The 17,095-nt window shown below is 46.9% G+C and overlaps 1 long non-coding RNA gene across 1 annotated transcript in view; it reads left to right on the top strand.

Annotated features, from left to right (window-relative positions):
- Positions 1-9,866, top strand: part of LOC144277014 (uncharacterized) — a 37,999-nt gene extending 28,133 nt beyond the window's left edge. Inside the window, exon 5 of the long non-coding RNA XR_013348378.1 lies at positions 8,893-9,866. This is a non-coding gene — a long non-coding RNA (uncharacterized LOC144277014). The remainder of the gene's footprint in view (positions 1-8,892) is intronic.
- Positions 9,867-17,095: the final 7,229 nt, after the last annotated feature.

The raw sequence follows: 17,095 nt of genomic DNA, 5'->3' as shown, positions 1-17,095 counted from the left end.
CTACAAGCCCTCCCCTCCAATGACAATTCTCTGTTTACAATTACATTAAGACCTATCAGTTACGAATCCATTTAACATGTGCCATATTCATCTTATATCTTCCTATTTTAAACAAAATGTTGTTTGACTACGCAACCACACATCTGATAGAATTCTATCAACACTAGGACCTTTATCAATCGAACCCATCATCTTGTCAAAAAATGGTATCAAGTTAGTTTGATAGGATCTATTTCCCATAAATCCATGGCATTAATTATGTTACCCTCCTTTAATACTTTATTAAATGTCCCATATCAGCTGCTCCATCCTCTCACCCAGGGTTGTAATCAGACTGACAAATCCATGATTACCCAGGTCATTCCATTTACCCTTTCTAAACACTGGCACAACACCTAGCCATCTTCCAATCTCCGGGACCTTCCTCAATGTTCCCAGACTTACTGGAAAGGTTCCAGTGGTTAATTATCCACACTATTAAAAAGTGTGCCTTTTTACTTGCCCAAATTCGTCTAGCTTCTGCCTCCAGCCACTCCATCTTGTTCTGCCATTGTTTACTAAATTAAAGAACCCTCTACCATCAGCAACCTTCTTCCCCTGTAGGTATTTATAAACCATGATCACGTCATCACTTAACTTTCTGGAGAAGCTACTTCAGTATGTCATTTTAAGGCAGTTTGCAGTGTTGTTTCCAGGATATTAGAGAGACAAAGTGGATGAGGTAATCTCTTTTACTGGATCAACTTCTGTTAGTGAAAGAGACCAGCTGACCTGAAGAAGAGCTCTACATAAGCTCAAAAGCTTGTCTTTCATCAGCAGAAGTTGGTCCAATAAAAGATATTACCTCACCCACATTATAAGACAGGATTTCCAGACTTTGAGTCATTCTTGTAGCTCTTTTCTGAATCTTCTCCAATTTTTTCAACATCCCCTTTGAAGTGTGGACACCAGAACTGGCTGTGGTCTCATTAATGTCATATACAATGGTAATGCCATCTCCCCGCTTCTACTCGGTATTTTTCTGCTTACAGAACAGGAGCCCATTAGCCCTCTTGGCCACCACATTGCACTGGGAGCTCATGCTCAGCTGGTTACCCATCATGACCCAAATCCCTTTCAGAGTCACTGCTTTCCAGGATACAGCCCGCCTCCAGTAAGCTTTATTCCTAGATGAATGACATCCCATTTGGCTGTATTAACACGTGTCGTTAAAGTGAGCTCAACTTACCAAGTGACCCTGATCATCCTGTATAAATGACCTGTCCTCATCATTGTTTATCACACTGCCAGTTTTTGTATTGCCTGTAAATTCAAGCCACATTAGAAACATACCTGTTGAATGATGATTCCACATTTACAGTAATTTCTTAAGATATCAGTTTTTAATCCATTTAATATATGCTGCATTTATTTTATGTTAACTCTTCATCAGAATGCTTGTGGTAGGCAGTCTAGTGCCTTGCTGAAGTACTAGTATGTCAGTGTTACCTTTATCGATTAAACCTGTGATATCAAAGTCAATTTCAAATTTGTCTGTCGAGACCTATTTTCCATAGGACCATACTGACTGGCATTAATTCTTCTACCAGCCTTTAATTCTTTACTGACTGCATCCCGCATTAGCTGTTCCATTATTTTGCATAGTATCTATGTCAGGTTAACTGGCCTATAGTTACCTGGGACATCCCATTTATACTTGTTAAATATTGGCAGAGTATTAGTTTTTAACCTGTCCTCTGGAACTTCCTCAGTATTCCAAGATTTGTTAAATATCAACATTAATGGCTCAAAGAGGTCCTCTGCCAATTCTTATCAAACTCTTAGATGCAAGTTATCTGGGTCCTGCCAATTTAAAGATGTTTAGTAGTCGCTGTTTCACATCCTTCTTAGATACTGTCAGGAAATAAAGTATTTCATTATTACTGCAAGATGTGTACCAGCCAGCCAGGTTCTTTATGAATATATAAAGACTTTATTGAGCACGTCTTACTTTTCTGCATCATTATTGACAATTTGACCATTTCTAACAAATAACAGACCTACCCCCTTGCTAGGATTTTTTTTGTGTTCCTGATATACACCCCAAAAAAAAAAAATCCTTCTTATTGTCCTTTAGTCCACTGGCCACGTTTTTCATTGATACCTTTAGCTTCCCTTGCCAACTGTGTGCATGTCATAACCGTTAATTGGTAACCATCATGCAATGGGGTGTCCACCCAAACAAGGCAGAGCAGGTTATATTAGGTCAATTAACCTTATATGCAACACCTGGAGGAGAGCCAGGAACTAATAAAGCCTAATGGAGGATGAAGTTCAGCTAGGAGGAGCAGGATGGGCTTGTATAAAGAGAGAAGCTTAGAACAGAAGGGGGCTGCGGGGGAAGTAGTCTGCAGTCACTCCTGGGGAGAAGGGAGTTTGGACTGGTAAATCCAGTGGTAGGGGAAACAAAAGACAGAGCAGGGAAGTAGGAGGGAGTCCCTGGAAATAGCGACAAGGCTTGGGAGTAAGCAGACTGTGCCTGGGCCCAGATTCCCCTACCAGCCAGCGGGAAAGTGACAAGACCTGGCCTTGGGCTGGAAGACTGTCCAGAATGGCATGTGGACCGCAGATCCAGTGGCACCTGGATACCCGGGAAGGGGAGGACTATTCAGTGATCTGGCCAGCGGGCTGAGTCATGAAGGAGCACTGAGAGTTCTGGAGAACAGGGTGGGAGTGGGGGGTTACGATGTGAGCAACTGTTAGAAGAGTAGGGCTTTTGACCTGAAAGGAGCTAATCCCTAAATGCAGCCACAAGGAGGCACTCCAAGGGTGAGTGAACATTGTTACACATCAGTATCAGTTTAGTATTTGATGTTTCCAAACAGGAATCAAATCCACCCAAGCCAGGCCTGGCTGCTTTACCAGTGGCCCAGCTCTTATGAGAGCTCCTGCTGCCTTTATCCTCCTGCAAGGACTGGCCAGCAAGGGTACAGGGCATCACATACACACTGGCCATAGTATCCAGCATTTGCTATTTATCACTGGGTCACATGCATTTCCCCTGTAGACACATTTATTTCAATAGTAACAAACAGTGTGAACACAAGCCAGAGTGGAATCCATTGCACAGTATCTAGTATGTGCCATTTTATCCACAACCACGCTTCCGATTTTACAGTTGAAAAAGTCCACTAAAGCAGCTGTCACACCCAAGGTATCTGGATTGCTCCATTAGGTAAAGCCATGAGGCCGAGGGGAGCATCTTTAATTACTTTTGCAATTTTGGAAGCTCATGTTCTTGCTAAAACGTACAAACCTGCTGTGGGCCTTTCTGGGTATATGTCATACCTGCAGCTAATGGTGTCACTGCCTTCTCAGCGTAGCAAGATGCAATCCTCCCTCCCCGCAAACTACTCCATCCATGATGCTGGGCTGCAGAAGGAGATATGACTGGCCACAGCAGTCATTCCCATTAGGCTCAGACGGTCTTTTGAAGTGGATATGGGAATGCAAATGATCACTCCAAAGGGAGAGAAACTTTGAAATAAAGGATTGTTTAGTTTAGAGTAGTTCCTGCAACAGTCTCCTAGACCAGTGGCTCTCAATCTTTCCTGACTACTGTACCCCTTTCAGGAGTCTGATTTGTCTTGCGTAGCCCCAAGTCCCACCTCACAAACTCTTTGCTTTCAAAATCGGACATAATACAAAAGTGGCACAGCTACACTACTACTAAAAAACTGCTGAGTTTTTAATTCATACCATATAATTATAAAATAAATCAACTTGATATAAATAGTGTATGTACATTTCAGTGGATAGTATACAGAGCAGGGTAAACAAGTCATTGTCTGTATGGAATTTTCATCTGTATCGATTTCACTAGTGTTTTTACATAGCCGGCTGTAAAACCAGGCAAATATCTAGATGAGCTGATGTCACCCTGTAAGAGCTCTACATACCCCTTGTTGAGAACCACTGTCCTAGACCTTTGCCAGGCAATTACAGTCTATTCAGCGGAGGGATTCTCCAGCATTTCCACTTCAGAAAAAGAGGTGGTGTTCTCATGAGCTACCTCCCCTCAGACACTTCATTTCCCAGACCAGAAGGACATCTCCAGGCACCACTGGGGATACGGGGGCAAGTGGAATCCTTGCTGCAGGTGCAATACACCACAGGGGGCGCACCAGTGCTCGTGGCACAGCAGCAGAGTGAAGGAACGTTGGGCCAAATAATGAAAGGAGAGTTCTTTCGAACCAGGATAGCGTTTCCCACCCAGAATCTGCCCGTTCCCCTGGGGGAGGAAAGGACTCCTGGGGAAGGGGCTGCATATTCATGGGGATGAGAGAGATTGTAGCTTTCCACTCGCTCCCAGCTCCCCACGCTTAAGGACGAGGGCACATGGGGGCAGGTGACTCTGAGAGGGCCAGAAGCCACCACAAGCAGCAGTGATCCAAAGTGTGCATGAGAAGAATCCAGCTCCTGCAGGTGACACTTTCCCGAGAGACTTGGGCTGGACAGGGATCCCTCAGCCCTTCCAGTCTCAACGTGCCCATGCCCTGCTCCATCCCCTCCATGCCCAACCATGGGCTCCTGCCAGAGAATGGATGGATCCCACCTAGGCTTCTAGAGTCACCCGACTGGTTTGTGGGGCCCAAGCACAGCGGGGCCAAAGCTGCCAGACATGAGCTGCCTCCCTGGCAATCCCAGATGGGAGGGAAAAGGCCTAGCTACGATCGCTAGAGGCTGCTTGGACTGCATGGAGGCACAGCAGAGATCTAAGAGCACTTGCTTTATATTTGCCTGTACAGCATCCGCCTCTAGCAGCCAGTCAGTAAAGCCACAATACATGCAACCTGGCTCCTACCCACTGGCTATGGAGCACGGGAACCGTTCAGCCCCATCCCACCTGCTTCCGCCGAAGCCTCACTCCGCCGGACACCTCTCTACACTGAGTATCCAGGTAAATAAGAGCCATCCCAGCAGCAAAGTCGCCCTGCACTGACTGATCAGCTGTGTGTCTGTTTCACAGATTAAATCATAATACTAAATAATTGGCAATTGTCCTCTCTCTGAGGCATCTCCCCTGCAGGCACATTTACTTCAATAGTAACAAGTAACAGTGTGAACACAAACGTGAGAGGAATCCATTGCACAATTTAGCCACATACACAAGGACACCAAGCCGGGGGGAAAGCAGGATCAGCTCTATCCATTTGTGGAGCAGGATACAGGGGGTCAAGACCTAGGTTTTATTTCCGGCTCATGTCAGTAACCTATACACTGAACTAGGGGCTACACCAGGGCTAGTTTCCCAAAACTAAGGGAAAATTATGAGCAAAATTTAGTAAGATATGAAGGAAAATTGGGAGTGCTTTAAGAAGAGTTTATTACAGGGCCAAAAAGCCATAATTCCACAATCAAAAAAAATGATGATACTTTTTGACATCCTGGATCAGTGTGAAACAAAGGCAGCAATTAGAAAGAAATAAGCAATACATAACAAATGGTGGAAAAGGATTAAGAGAAAAAATTAGAAGTTATGAAGTGATGAAAATTGATAAGGGAAGCGAAGGACATTAGGGAAAAATAAGGGAAGTGCTAAGGACAATAAGCAGGAGTTTAAGTATATTAGGAAAAAAGAAATCCCAGCAATGATGGAGACCTATTACTAGATGGAGATGATAAAATTGTTAATAATGATGCAGAAGCAGTCAATAAATACTTCTGTTCTGTTCTTGGAAAGAAGCAGGATGACGGACTTGTACTGGAAAGTATTTCATCATCCTCATGTGGTACATTAGTAACTCAGGAGGATGCTAGATGACATATGCTACGGGATACAGATTTTTAAAATCATCAGGCCTGGGTAACTTGCACTGAGGGGTCCTAAAAAGTTGGCTAAGGACATCTCTGTTATGCAGATAAACTTTTCATATATCTTGGAATCCCAGGGAAATTCTAGAAGACTGATAAAGTGCTAATACAGTACTGAGCCAACAGACAAAAAGGGCAAGTGGAATGACCCATTAACTATAGGCTGGCCTGCCTGACATCTGTCCTGGGCAAAATAATGGAAATGCTGATACAGGATTCAACTCAGCAAACTGAAGGATAGGAATGTAATTAATGCCAGTCAACAAGGCTTTACAGAAAATAGGTCTTCTCAAACAAAGCTGGTTTCATTCGTTTATGAGATTAAAAGTTTGGTTGATAAAATGTTACTACTTAGAGTTTTGTGAAGCATTTTGAGTTAGTAACACACAACATTCTGATTAAATAATTAGCTCTACTCAATATCAACAGAGAACTGGCTAACTGACAGATCACAAGAAATAGCTGTCGATAGGGAGTCATCATTGAGGTGTTTCAAGCGGGGTTCTGCAGGTACCTGGGGTACCTGATGCTCTTCAACATTTTCATCGATGATCTGGAAGTAAATATACAATCATTGCTGATAAAAATCTGTGGACGAAGATTGGTGTAGTGGTGAATAATGATGTGGGCAGGACAGGTGAACGGATTCGCTTGGTAACTGGGGCCATTCAAACAAAATGTAATTTAAGACAACCAAATGCAAAGTTGCATATCTAGGAAGAGAGAATACTGGCCATCCTTACAGACTGGGGAACTATATCCTGGAAAGCAGTGACTCTGAAAAGGATTTAGCAGTTACAGTGGACGAGCATTGAACATGAGCTCTCAGTGTGATGCTGTGGCAAAAAGCGCCAATGTGATTTTTGGATATATGAGCAGTGGGTAGGAAGCAAGGAAGTGACCATGTTTTGTATATGACATTGGTGAGACCAATACAGGAAAACTGCATCCAGTTCTGGTGTCCACATTTTATAAATGGTGTTGAAAAATTGGAGTATGTGTAGTAAAGAGACACCCCAATGATGCAAGGGCTGGAGAAAGTGCCTTGCAGTGAGAGACTTAACAAGTGCAACCTGTTGAGTGTATCGAAGACAGAGGGGACTCGTGTGTAAGTACCACCATGGGGAGAAAAACCAGTACCAAAGGGCTCTTTAATGTAGCACTGAAAGGCAAAACAGGAACTAATGACTGAAAGCTAAACCCAGACAAATTCAAATTAGAAATAAGGCGCAAATATTTAACAGTGACGATGAATAGCCATGGGAACAAACTATCTAAGGGAGCGATGGATTCTCCATCTCTTGATGTCTTCAAATCAAGACTGGATGCCTTGCCAGAAAATATGCTTTAGTCCAGTAGTCCCCAAACTTTTCACGTCATGCTCCCAGTCACCCCATTCAGCCCCCCCCCCGCCCCCAGAAGCCATGGTCAGGAGCGGGACCGTGGCTCGGGCTGAAAGCCAGAGCCGCAGCTGGGGGTGGGTCTGGGGCCAGGGCCGACAGCCAGGGCCAACAGCCAGGACCAGGCTGGGAGCAGGGACCAAGGCTGGGGCCACAGCTGAGGGAGGGGGCAGTGGTGAGGGCGGGAGCAGAGCCGCAGCTGGGAACTGGGGCCAGAGCAGAGCTGGGGGCAGAGTGGGGCTGGGTGGCACTCCCTCCCTACCTCCCATGGGGGATGACCCAGGCCCCGCTGTGCGCCCCCCCCGAATGTTTCCTTGCACCCCCATAGGGGGTGTGCCCCCAGTTTGGGGACCACTGCTTTAGCCAAACACAAGTTATTGGGCTCAATATAGGAGTGTCTGGGTAAAATGTAATGGTCTGTGTTATTCAGGAAGTCAGACTAGATCTAATTTTCCCTTCTAGTCTTTTTTGTAAATCTAAAGCTTTGTCACAAACAGTCTGTCAAGATTTACTGAAAAATTACAGATACAAATGATAGGGAAACCATATGTTTCCCCAACAACCTCTCTCCCCTACTCTGCACTACTTCTCAGAAAGGAGGCCAATTTGCAGGCATGACCCCATCTCACACAAGAGGTTCCGTCTCATCAGCAAACTCATTACCGTGTTTCTAGGGGTGGCATCAGCAGCTCATTAGCAGAGGAGCTGACAAACTGGAGAAGATTCATGGAAACGCCACCGATAGGAACAGGCACCGGCTCAGGAGGAAAGGAGAAATATAGAACTTTTCATGAGGGGTGTACAGCCCCTAGCAAAATGGGGGCAGCTGGGGCTTCTAGGTGCTACTACAAATATTTAATAATAATAGAGCTATAGAAATATAATAGAGTGGAGCTAATATGGAGACAAATGAGACTGATCATTCTTCACTGGAGAAAAAGAATGGTCTTGTGGTTTATGAACTTGAATTTCAAATACTTACAATAGTCTCCCCACTAACAAGCTACAAACCAAGAATAATTTGTTGACATTATATGATGAATAACGCTGACATTTTTTTAGACCACCTAGAGAATCTGGACAACGGGTTCCCATTAAAACTAAATTTGCAATGAGGCGTCCAAATCCCCTTTATCCCGTGAAACTCTCAGCCTATCTGTTTTTAGACCATTCTCAAAAGAGAAAAAGAAACTTCTCCAGGTAAACTGCTTGTCCCAACCTACACCAGAATTATGTGCAAGGTGTAACACTGCGGAAGGGGGAGAATTTATAAGCTGTAGCTAGGAGAAATGGGACTGAAATTCAGAAAAGGAAATGTAAAATGCATATTAAGAAATATCCTGGCAATTAGATATACAAGACCATGGCACTGTCTCCAGAAAGAGGTGGTAGAAGCCCCACAATCCTTGAGATATTTAAACTAGACAATGGTATAGTCCATTACTAGATGAAAATGGTAGAATTGCCAACAGTAAGGCAGAAAAACGCTGAATAGTTCAATAAATATTTTGTATTTGGGGAAGAATAAAACAGATGATGTAGTCATACATATGATGATGATGAAACATTTTCCATTCCAATAGTATCTCTGGAAACTGTTAACAACAGCTGCTAAACCTAGACATTTTTAAATCCTCAGGTCCAGACAACTTGCATCCAAGATTTTGAAAAAGCTGGCAAAGGTACTCGAGAGAGTAGACCACTAATGGGATTTCGATAACTCTTGGAACACTGAAGAAGTTCCAGAAGAAATCTAATGTTGTGCTAATATTTAAGTCGGGTAAATGGGACACCTGGATAATAATAGGCCTATCATCCTGACACGGATCCTGGGCAAAGTAATGGATCAGATGATACAAGACTCAAATAATAAAGAATTAAAGGAGATTAGTCTGATTAATGCCAGTCAACAAGGGTTTATGGAAAGTAGATCCTATCAAACTAACTTGAGATACTTGTAATCTCATCAAAAAGTTTGGCTGATTAAGATAACAGTGTTGATGTAACATACTTAGACATCTGTAAGGCATTTGACTTCGTACCAACAAGACAAACTGACTGTATTGTGATAAGGTGGCCAAGTGGCTAAGGCAATGGACTGCTCATCCACTGTGCTCTGCACTTGTGGGTTTGAATTCCACTTTCATCGATTCTTCGTCTTTGGGTTCAACAGAGGGGTACGTGGGTGAAATTGAATAGCCTCCGATATACAGTAGGTCAGACTCAATTTCTGGCTTTAAATTGTATAAAACAACTTTTTGATTAAAAACTAAAACAACACAAAATTAACACAGCATGCACTCACTGGCTAATATAGGTTTCAAAATGTATCAATCAATGGGTAATCATCATTGAACAAGTGTATTTCTTTTGGGGTCCCACAGGGATCAGTTCTTGGCCCAATGCTAGTTAATATTTTTCATCAATGACCTGAAAAAAAAAACAATCACCATCAATAACATTTGCAGATGACAGAGATTGGCGGAATAGTAAAAATGGAAAGGACAGGTTACGGTACAGAGTGATCTGGATCGCTTGGTAAACTGGGCACTAGCAAACAATATGCATTTTAGAACAGCCAAATGTAAAGTTATACTTCTAAGAACAAATAACGTAGGCCGTGCTTACAGAACAGGTCACTCTGCGAAGGAGTAACTGCAAAGTATTGTGTGTGTGTGTGTAGGTGTATGTGTGTGTGTGTATATATATATATATATATATATATATATATATATATATATATATAGGGATCCTGGTGAATAATCAGCTGAACTTTGAACTCCCAGCTCATGGGATCCTTGGATGTATACATGGGAATCTCGAGTAAGAGTAGGGAGGTAATATCTCTGCATCTGGCACCAGTACATCAGAGCACTGGCCTAGAACCCCGATCTTGGACCCGGGTCCACTCAATTCTTGGGAAGCAGTCTTGGCTGCCGCATCACACCAACTCATTGAATTACCCGGGAATTCAGATACTCGGGTGGGCCAGCTTCAAGGATTCCACATCCTGCTTCCTGACTGGTCACAGGATTTTGACCCTGATTGGCTGATGATGATATATAAACTTCCTGCTTCCTTTCTGGCCTTGTCTGAGCAACAAGCCATTGCCCACCAGTTGCTACTCAGATCCTACGTGCCCCTGCCTTTCTGCCTCTCCCACCCTGCCTTGCTGTACCTTCTCCTTGGCTGGGATCTTCTGGCTATCAGATCTTGTGTGTGAATTCGGACCACTAATATGGACTACTCAGAAAACATGCTTTATAGTGACAGACACCAGGAGTGCAATCTATTGATCTTAACAGAGAGAAGGTTAAGGGGTGACTTGACTACTTACAAGGGGGGCAAAAATTGGATAATGGGCACTTCACTCTAGCACAGAAAGGTCTAACACAATCCAATGGCTGGAAGTTAAAACTAGAGAAATTCAGACTGGAAATAAAGTGTAAATTTTTAAGAGTAAGGGTTAATAAACCATTTTGATTCAGGGTTGTGGGGAGTTGTCTGGCACCAGCAAGTCAAGTCAAGATTGGATGTTTTTTCCTAAAAGATGTGCTCTAGTACAAGCTGGAATTTGGGGAAGTTATGCCCTGCGTTATGCAGGAGTCAGACTACACAGAATCATAGAATATCAGGGTTGGAAGAGACCTCAGGAGGTCATCTAGTCCAACCCCCTGCTCAAAGCAGGACCAGTCCCCAACTAAATCATCCCAGCCAGGGCTTTGTCAAGCCAGATCTCAAAAACCTCTAAGGAAGGAGATTCCACCACCTCCCTAGGTAACGCATTCCAGTGCTTCACCATCCTCCTAGTGAAATAGTGTTTTCTAATATCCCACCTAGACCTCCCACACTGCAACTTGAGACCATTGCTCCTTGTTCTGTCACCTGCCACCAGTGATGAGCTGCCAAAATCTTAACCGCTTCCCTATAAAAAGTTCTGATGTAAGGGATGTGCCCCAGTATGTATTTTTTGTACCAACAGGGTTACCATACGTCCGTATTTTCCCAGGAGGAATTTTTAAATTTTAAATCCTGGAGGGCGATTTAAGAACCAAAAAGCCTGACCTGTCTGGGGAAATACAGGTATGTGTTAACCCTGCCTAAAGTTCTTCCTCAAAAAGATGGGCCTGAGCTAGAAATGAGCTCCGTTTTACAGGTGTGGGGCCTTGCCACACCCTGGGGGTGTGCTAGGGGGACCAGATGTCCGGATTTTATGGGGACAGTCCCGGTTTTGGGGTCTTTTTCTTATATAGGCTCCTATTACCCCCCACCCCATTCCTGATTTTTCACACTTGCTGTCTGGTCACCCTAGGGTGTGCATATGTGTGGGTCCCAGCTGCTCCCTCCCCCCTCATTGAAGCAGGTGTGCAGAGTTACTGCCCTGGGAACTGCAGGGCACCAGTGGACGTGGGGCCAGCTGGAGGCAGGGGGTGCGGCGCTGGCTGGAGGCAAGGGGTGGCTGCAGGCAAGGCAGGGGGGTGCGGGGCTGGCTGGAGACAGGGCAGGGGGTGCGGCGGGGGCTGGCTGCAGGCAGGGGGTTCAGGGGTGGCTGGAGGCAGGGCAGGGGGTGGCTGGAGACAGAGGGTGGCTAGAGGCAGGGCAGGGGGTGGCTGGAGACAGAGGGTGGCTAGAGGCAGGGCAGGGTGTGCGGCAGGCGCTGGCTGGAGGCAGGGCAGGGGTGCGGGGGGTGCGGCAGGGGCTGGCTGGAGGCAGGGGGTTCAGGGGTGGCTGGAGACAGGGCAGGGGGTGCGGCAGGGGCTGGCTGCAGGCAGGGGGTTCAGGGGTGGCTGGAGGAAGGGCAGGGGGTGGCTGGAGACAGAGGGTGGCTAGAGGCAGGGCAGGGGGTGCGGCAGGGGCTGGCTGCAGGCAGGGGGTTCAGGGGTGGCTGGAGGCAGGGCAGGGGGTGGCTGGAGACAGAGGGTGGCTAGAGGCAGGGCAGGGGGTGGCTGGAGACAGAGGGTGGCTAGAGGCAGGGCAGGGTGTGCGGCAGGCGCTGGCTGGAGGCAGGGCAGGGGTGCGGGGGGTGCGGCAGGGGCTGGCTGGAGGCAGGGGGTGCGGAGGGTGCTGGTGGGCAGAGCGGCTCGGAGCAGCCTGAGCAGCAGGATGCAGCCCCGACCCAGCAGAGCAACCGGGGACCCACCCGGCAGCAGCGGGAGCCCCAGGGCCAGGGGAGCAGCAGCATCAGGGCTCGTGCTCAGGGCCAGACGGCAGCCCACGTGGCTCCCGCAGCGCAGTGCCCCCGGTGGCCGGAGGAGGAATTACATCACTTCCTGGCCACAGCTCGGCAAAGCCTCAGCACCCCCTGCAGGGAAGCGGGTTAACAACCGGTTCTAAAACGGCTTCAAAATTTAGCAACCGGTTCACGCGAACCGGCTCCAGCTCACCACTGCCTGCCACCACTGAGAACAGCCGAGCTCCATCCTCTTTGGAACCCCCCTTCAGGTAGTTGAGGGCTGCTATCAAATCTCCCCTCATTCCTCTCTTCTGCAAACTAAATAACCCTAGTTCCCTCAGCCCCTTCTCGTAAGTCATGTGCCCCAGCTCCCTGATCATTTTTGTTGCCTCCGTTGGACTCTCTGATTTGTCCACATCCCTTCTGTAGTGAGGGGCCCAAAACTGGGCACAACATTCCAAGTGTGGCCTCACCAGTGGCGAACAGAGGGGGAATACGCACTTCCCTCAGTCTGCTGGCACTGCTCCTACTAAGGCAGCCCAATACGCTGTTAGCCTTCTTGGCAACAAGGGCACATGATCACAGTGGTCCCCTTCTGGTTTTATAATCTATGACTGGACAAAGTATTCTGTCCTACAGAGATTAGCCCTGAAGTGGACCTCTGGACACCAGTTAGATGGAACCTAATGCACATTTTCCACCTAAGAAGAAACAAAGAGAAAAAGTACAAACAGAAGTCATATAGAAACTCAAAACAAGCAAAACACCATTATCTACCTTAAGTAGATGAGAAACCTAAATCATTACCTCTCCCACCACAGCCACCTGCCCTGGTTAACAGTGAATAGACAGGTTCCCATCTGACAGCTGTCCACTGACATACTGTATATAAAACAACTGGATGGTTTAAATCTCTTTCCAAATTGGCAGGTTGCCCTCACAACTGGTGCCCTTGACGCAGTGACACACATGGGGGATACAAGTGTCAGATTGTGAGTGCTGTTTGGTTTTCAGGGCTCCATTTTGTATTCCAGCTTTCATGTGGAAGCATGACTCATGTTGTATTGCAACCTCCACTGTGGATCAGAGCATCCAGTTCATAGTAGGGCCTTGACATCTTGGGGACAGAATGTCTGATACATTGGCACAAAGCAATCTAGGGCAATCCTGCTCAACCCTCTGGGTATATACTCGGGCAGCTAGCTTTTGAGACGCTGCCCATGCTGCCACAGTTAACTGTCCACCTGAGCAGAGGTTTACATCTCCCAGCTGTTGTGTAGACACACCCTGAATGCCTCTCAGCTACCAGACCATCACAACACCATGACTCCCTACACAGAAGCAGATGCGGGAGGAAGGTGGAGTTCAGAAGTTCCCCTGCCTCATGAAGCACGCAGGCAAAAGGGGGATAGAGGCTGCCTGGCCTTAGGACAGTAACTAAACACAGGACTCACAATAGGCATGAGACCTCAGTGTGGGGACTGCATTCAGCACTGAGTGTTATTTTTCAAATAGCTCTAATTCTAGTGTGCTTTGTTCAGAGTAAAGTGTCTCTGGATAAGGAATTCCTTGGCTAAGCCTGTGTTCCTTGTTGACCTGACATGTTGCCCCTGAAAAGGAGCTCAGAGTGCCCACAGGGAGGTCTGAGGGAGCATGTTCAAACAACTGAGGGTAGGCTACAGCAGTGGCTATGAGGTCTAAGGCAGCCACACTGCAGGGTCCCACTGCCCAAGAAGTCCACCTGGGAGTGCACCAGAGACCCCAAGCAAGGATCATAATCCAGTCCCCAGGAATTTAGCAGAATATGGGCCCACTCACAACAGACTGGTGCCAGTCCAGAGAGGTGGAGGGCTGAGCTGGGGAGGGATAGCTCAGTGGTTTGGGCACTAGCCTGCTAAACCCAGGGTTGTGAGTTCAATCCTTGAGGGGGCCATTTAGGGACCTGGGACAGAAACTGGGGATTGGCCCTGCTTTGAGCAGGGGGTGGGACTAGATGACCTCCTGAGGTCCCTCCCAACCCTGATATTCTATGATTCTACGGGTTGTGACAAGGAATCTCGGCAGAGGCTGACAAGGGAACATGAGGTGTGTAAGCAGGACAGGAGGGCAGGGCAATATGCACTGTGACTCCCAGCACTGCCCCCGTCCTAAGGTTAAACAAGAGACTCCAACACTCTCACTCCAGCACCTTTCACAAGATGTAAATTCATAGTTAAGAATCCCTTCGAAATGGAGACAAAGCAGCTGCTGTTGTCAGTGTCTCTGAGCTTCGCTGCTGGAGCCTCTTACCCCCTGCCCTCCCCAGCCAGCTCCACTGACATTCAACACCATCTGCCCCAAGGCAGCCCGCAGTTGGGTTCCCTCCACTAATCCACGGAAAATGCCATCCTTTGGGGGTCACTTTAAAGTGGAGCATCCCCTTCCCCCTCAAGACTCAGTCAAAGCAAACACCAGCCCCATGAAGGGCAAAGGGCCTCGCAGCCAACGGAGGAATTCTTGGGCTTGACGGACTGTTTATAGAGTCTTTTACAGGGAGGGCAGGTAATCTAATACCAAGTACAGCATTTTTATACTGCTCTCAGAAAGTTCAGCTGCGATTAAGTTGCTGGCAAAGCCCCATGGCACATAAAACGTGGAGTCCTGCGAGTCTCGACCCCATCAGAGAGCCCCGAGAATAGCCGTGGTGTAACGACTCCAGCAGGATCAGCCATATCAGTGACACATCCTTACAGCGTGACCCGCTGCAGGCGTTGGTTAGTGCCAGCCGTTGGGAGGCTCCTAGAAGTCCATGTGTGAGGCATGCTAGAAGGCAGCCTCCTGGTAACAGAGTGGCATACGTTTAGTGCTTTTCATCGTGAAAGATCCCGAAGTATTTTTCTGCCTTAAGAAAATTATTTATATATATACACACACACACCCCCACACACCACAGGGATCACTGCTCCAACCCCTTGAGAGCAGCCACCTCTGGGGTGAGCCACGGCAGCTGCTTAATAGTCCAAAGCAACAAGTGAAGAACACTGTATCTGGAATGGCAGAGGGGTGTAGGTAATGTAGAGAGCTGGAATTCAATAAGCAGGTATTCACCACTGCTCTTACAGAAAGCACTGTAGGAACTTCAATGGCCAACACGGCCTCAGTCTCTCGTCTCATTCAAAACACAGCACCTCCAGCCACATAGAAGAGGGGGAGGGGGGGTGCTAAGGCACAGAGCAGAGCTGATCAAAAAAAGGAATTTCTGTCTCATGGAAAATTCCAATATTTAGACATTTTCATGGCAAGTCTGGGCAAAAGGCAAAATATTGAAGCTTTTCACAGAATGACAAGTTCCAAAAAAATTCAATTTGGAAATGTAAGAATGTTTAATTTTTAAGTCTGTTCAACACTAAACTGAGTCTGCATGACCCACTGTGGTATCTCTTGGGAGTTGTCTTCTGAGTGCCTCCTGCTCCCGTTCTCCCCGATAGCCTGGACTCCCTGGCTGAACTACATATCCCATGATGCATCATGACACCTCACCAAAAATGAAGAGTGTAGTGCATCATGGGAGATAAAGTCCAGCCAAGGAGCCTGACTCCTAGAGGAGAATGGGAGGAGGTGGTACACAAACTGACTCCAAACCAAACGTTTCAATTCGGAATGACCTGTCCCAGAATAAAGTATTTTGATTTGCCAGATGGAGAATTGAAGCATCTGTGGAAGTCATTCCGCAGAAGCAGTATGTCCCTTCAAAAACCATTCAGACAGAAAGTTCTCGTCCAGCTCTAGCACGGACGCGGATAGAGGAGCACCAGTCACTGATTCGCCAGCCCCACTCCAGGGCTCCTGGATGCGACTTCACTCAGACGTACTGACCCAGCATTGCCCTGCTTAACTTCTAATAGCCAAAAGGTCCAATTGTATTGATCTGTTTCCTTCATAAATGCTCCACGTTATACAGCTGGAAGCTCTTTCTAGAAGGACCTCTAAAGAGCACTGGGACACCAGGGTTGCAACAGCCCTAACAGCTGGTGGTCAGTAACACATGGAGTAGGGCTATTTGAAAATAAACTTTTCACACAACCAGGAGACCTTACAACAGCTATGTCCTGTCTCTCAGAAGCACGCAAGTCTGCCTGGCCTGTGGCAGAACATGTTGATCACAAGTGGACTCCTAAGCTATAGAAATGAGCAAAGCAAAGCTCTAACGTCCTAGATATCCTGGCAAGGAGTGCCGCATAGGAACCAAGGCAGAGGAGAACCAACATCCCCATCAGACGCTCACAAGACAACCTGAACCACAGTTCTTCTTCTGCATCACAGCTGTCATGAAAGATGCGGGCATCCCGGGCCTAAGCAGCCCCAGAAAGTGTGTTCTCCCCGCACACACACGCAGCATAGCTGGACTCTAGGTTGTGTGTGCGATGAAATGTTGCCAACAATCCACAACAACTGACTCTGGGCCATGCAAAACCCTGCAGCGTGCTCCAGCCTCACCTGGGAGAAAAGGATGGAGACTCTGTAGGGTGTTCAGATTCTCCTATAACTTGTGCAGGGGCCAGATTCAGATGAACATTCATGCAGTTTGCTCCGCCCTCCCATCAGATGTAGGAATCCAGACACTTTATTGGGATCTGCATGTGCACTGACAAGAGACTGGACCCCAGGCTCAATGTGTGAGAATCAATGT

The sequence above is a fragment of the Eretmochelys imbricata genome, chromosome 18 (genome assembly GCF_965152235.1).
Source record: "Eretmochelys imbricata isolate rEreImb1 chromosome 18, rEreImb1.hap1, whole genome shotgun sequence".
Taxonomy (NCBI): Eukaryota; Metazoa; Chordata; order Testudines; family Cheloniidae; genus Eretmochelys; species Eretmochelys imbricata.
This window is presented reverse-complemented; position numbering and strand designations above follow the sequence as displayed.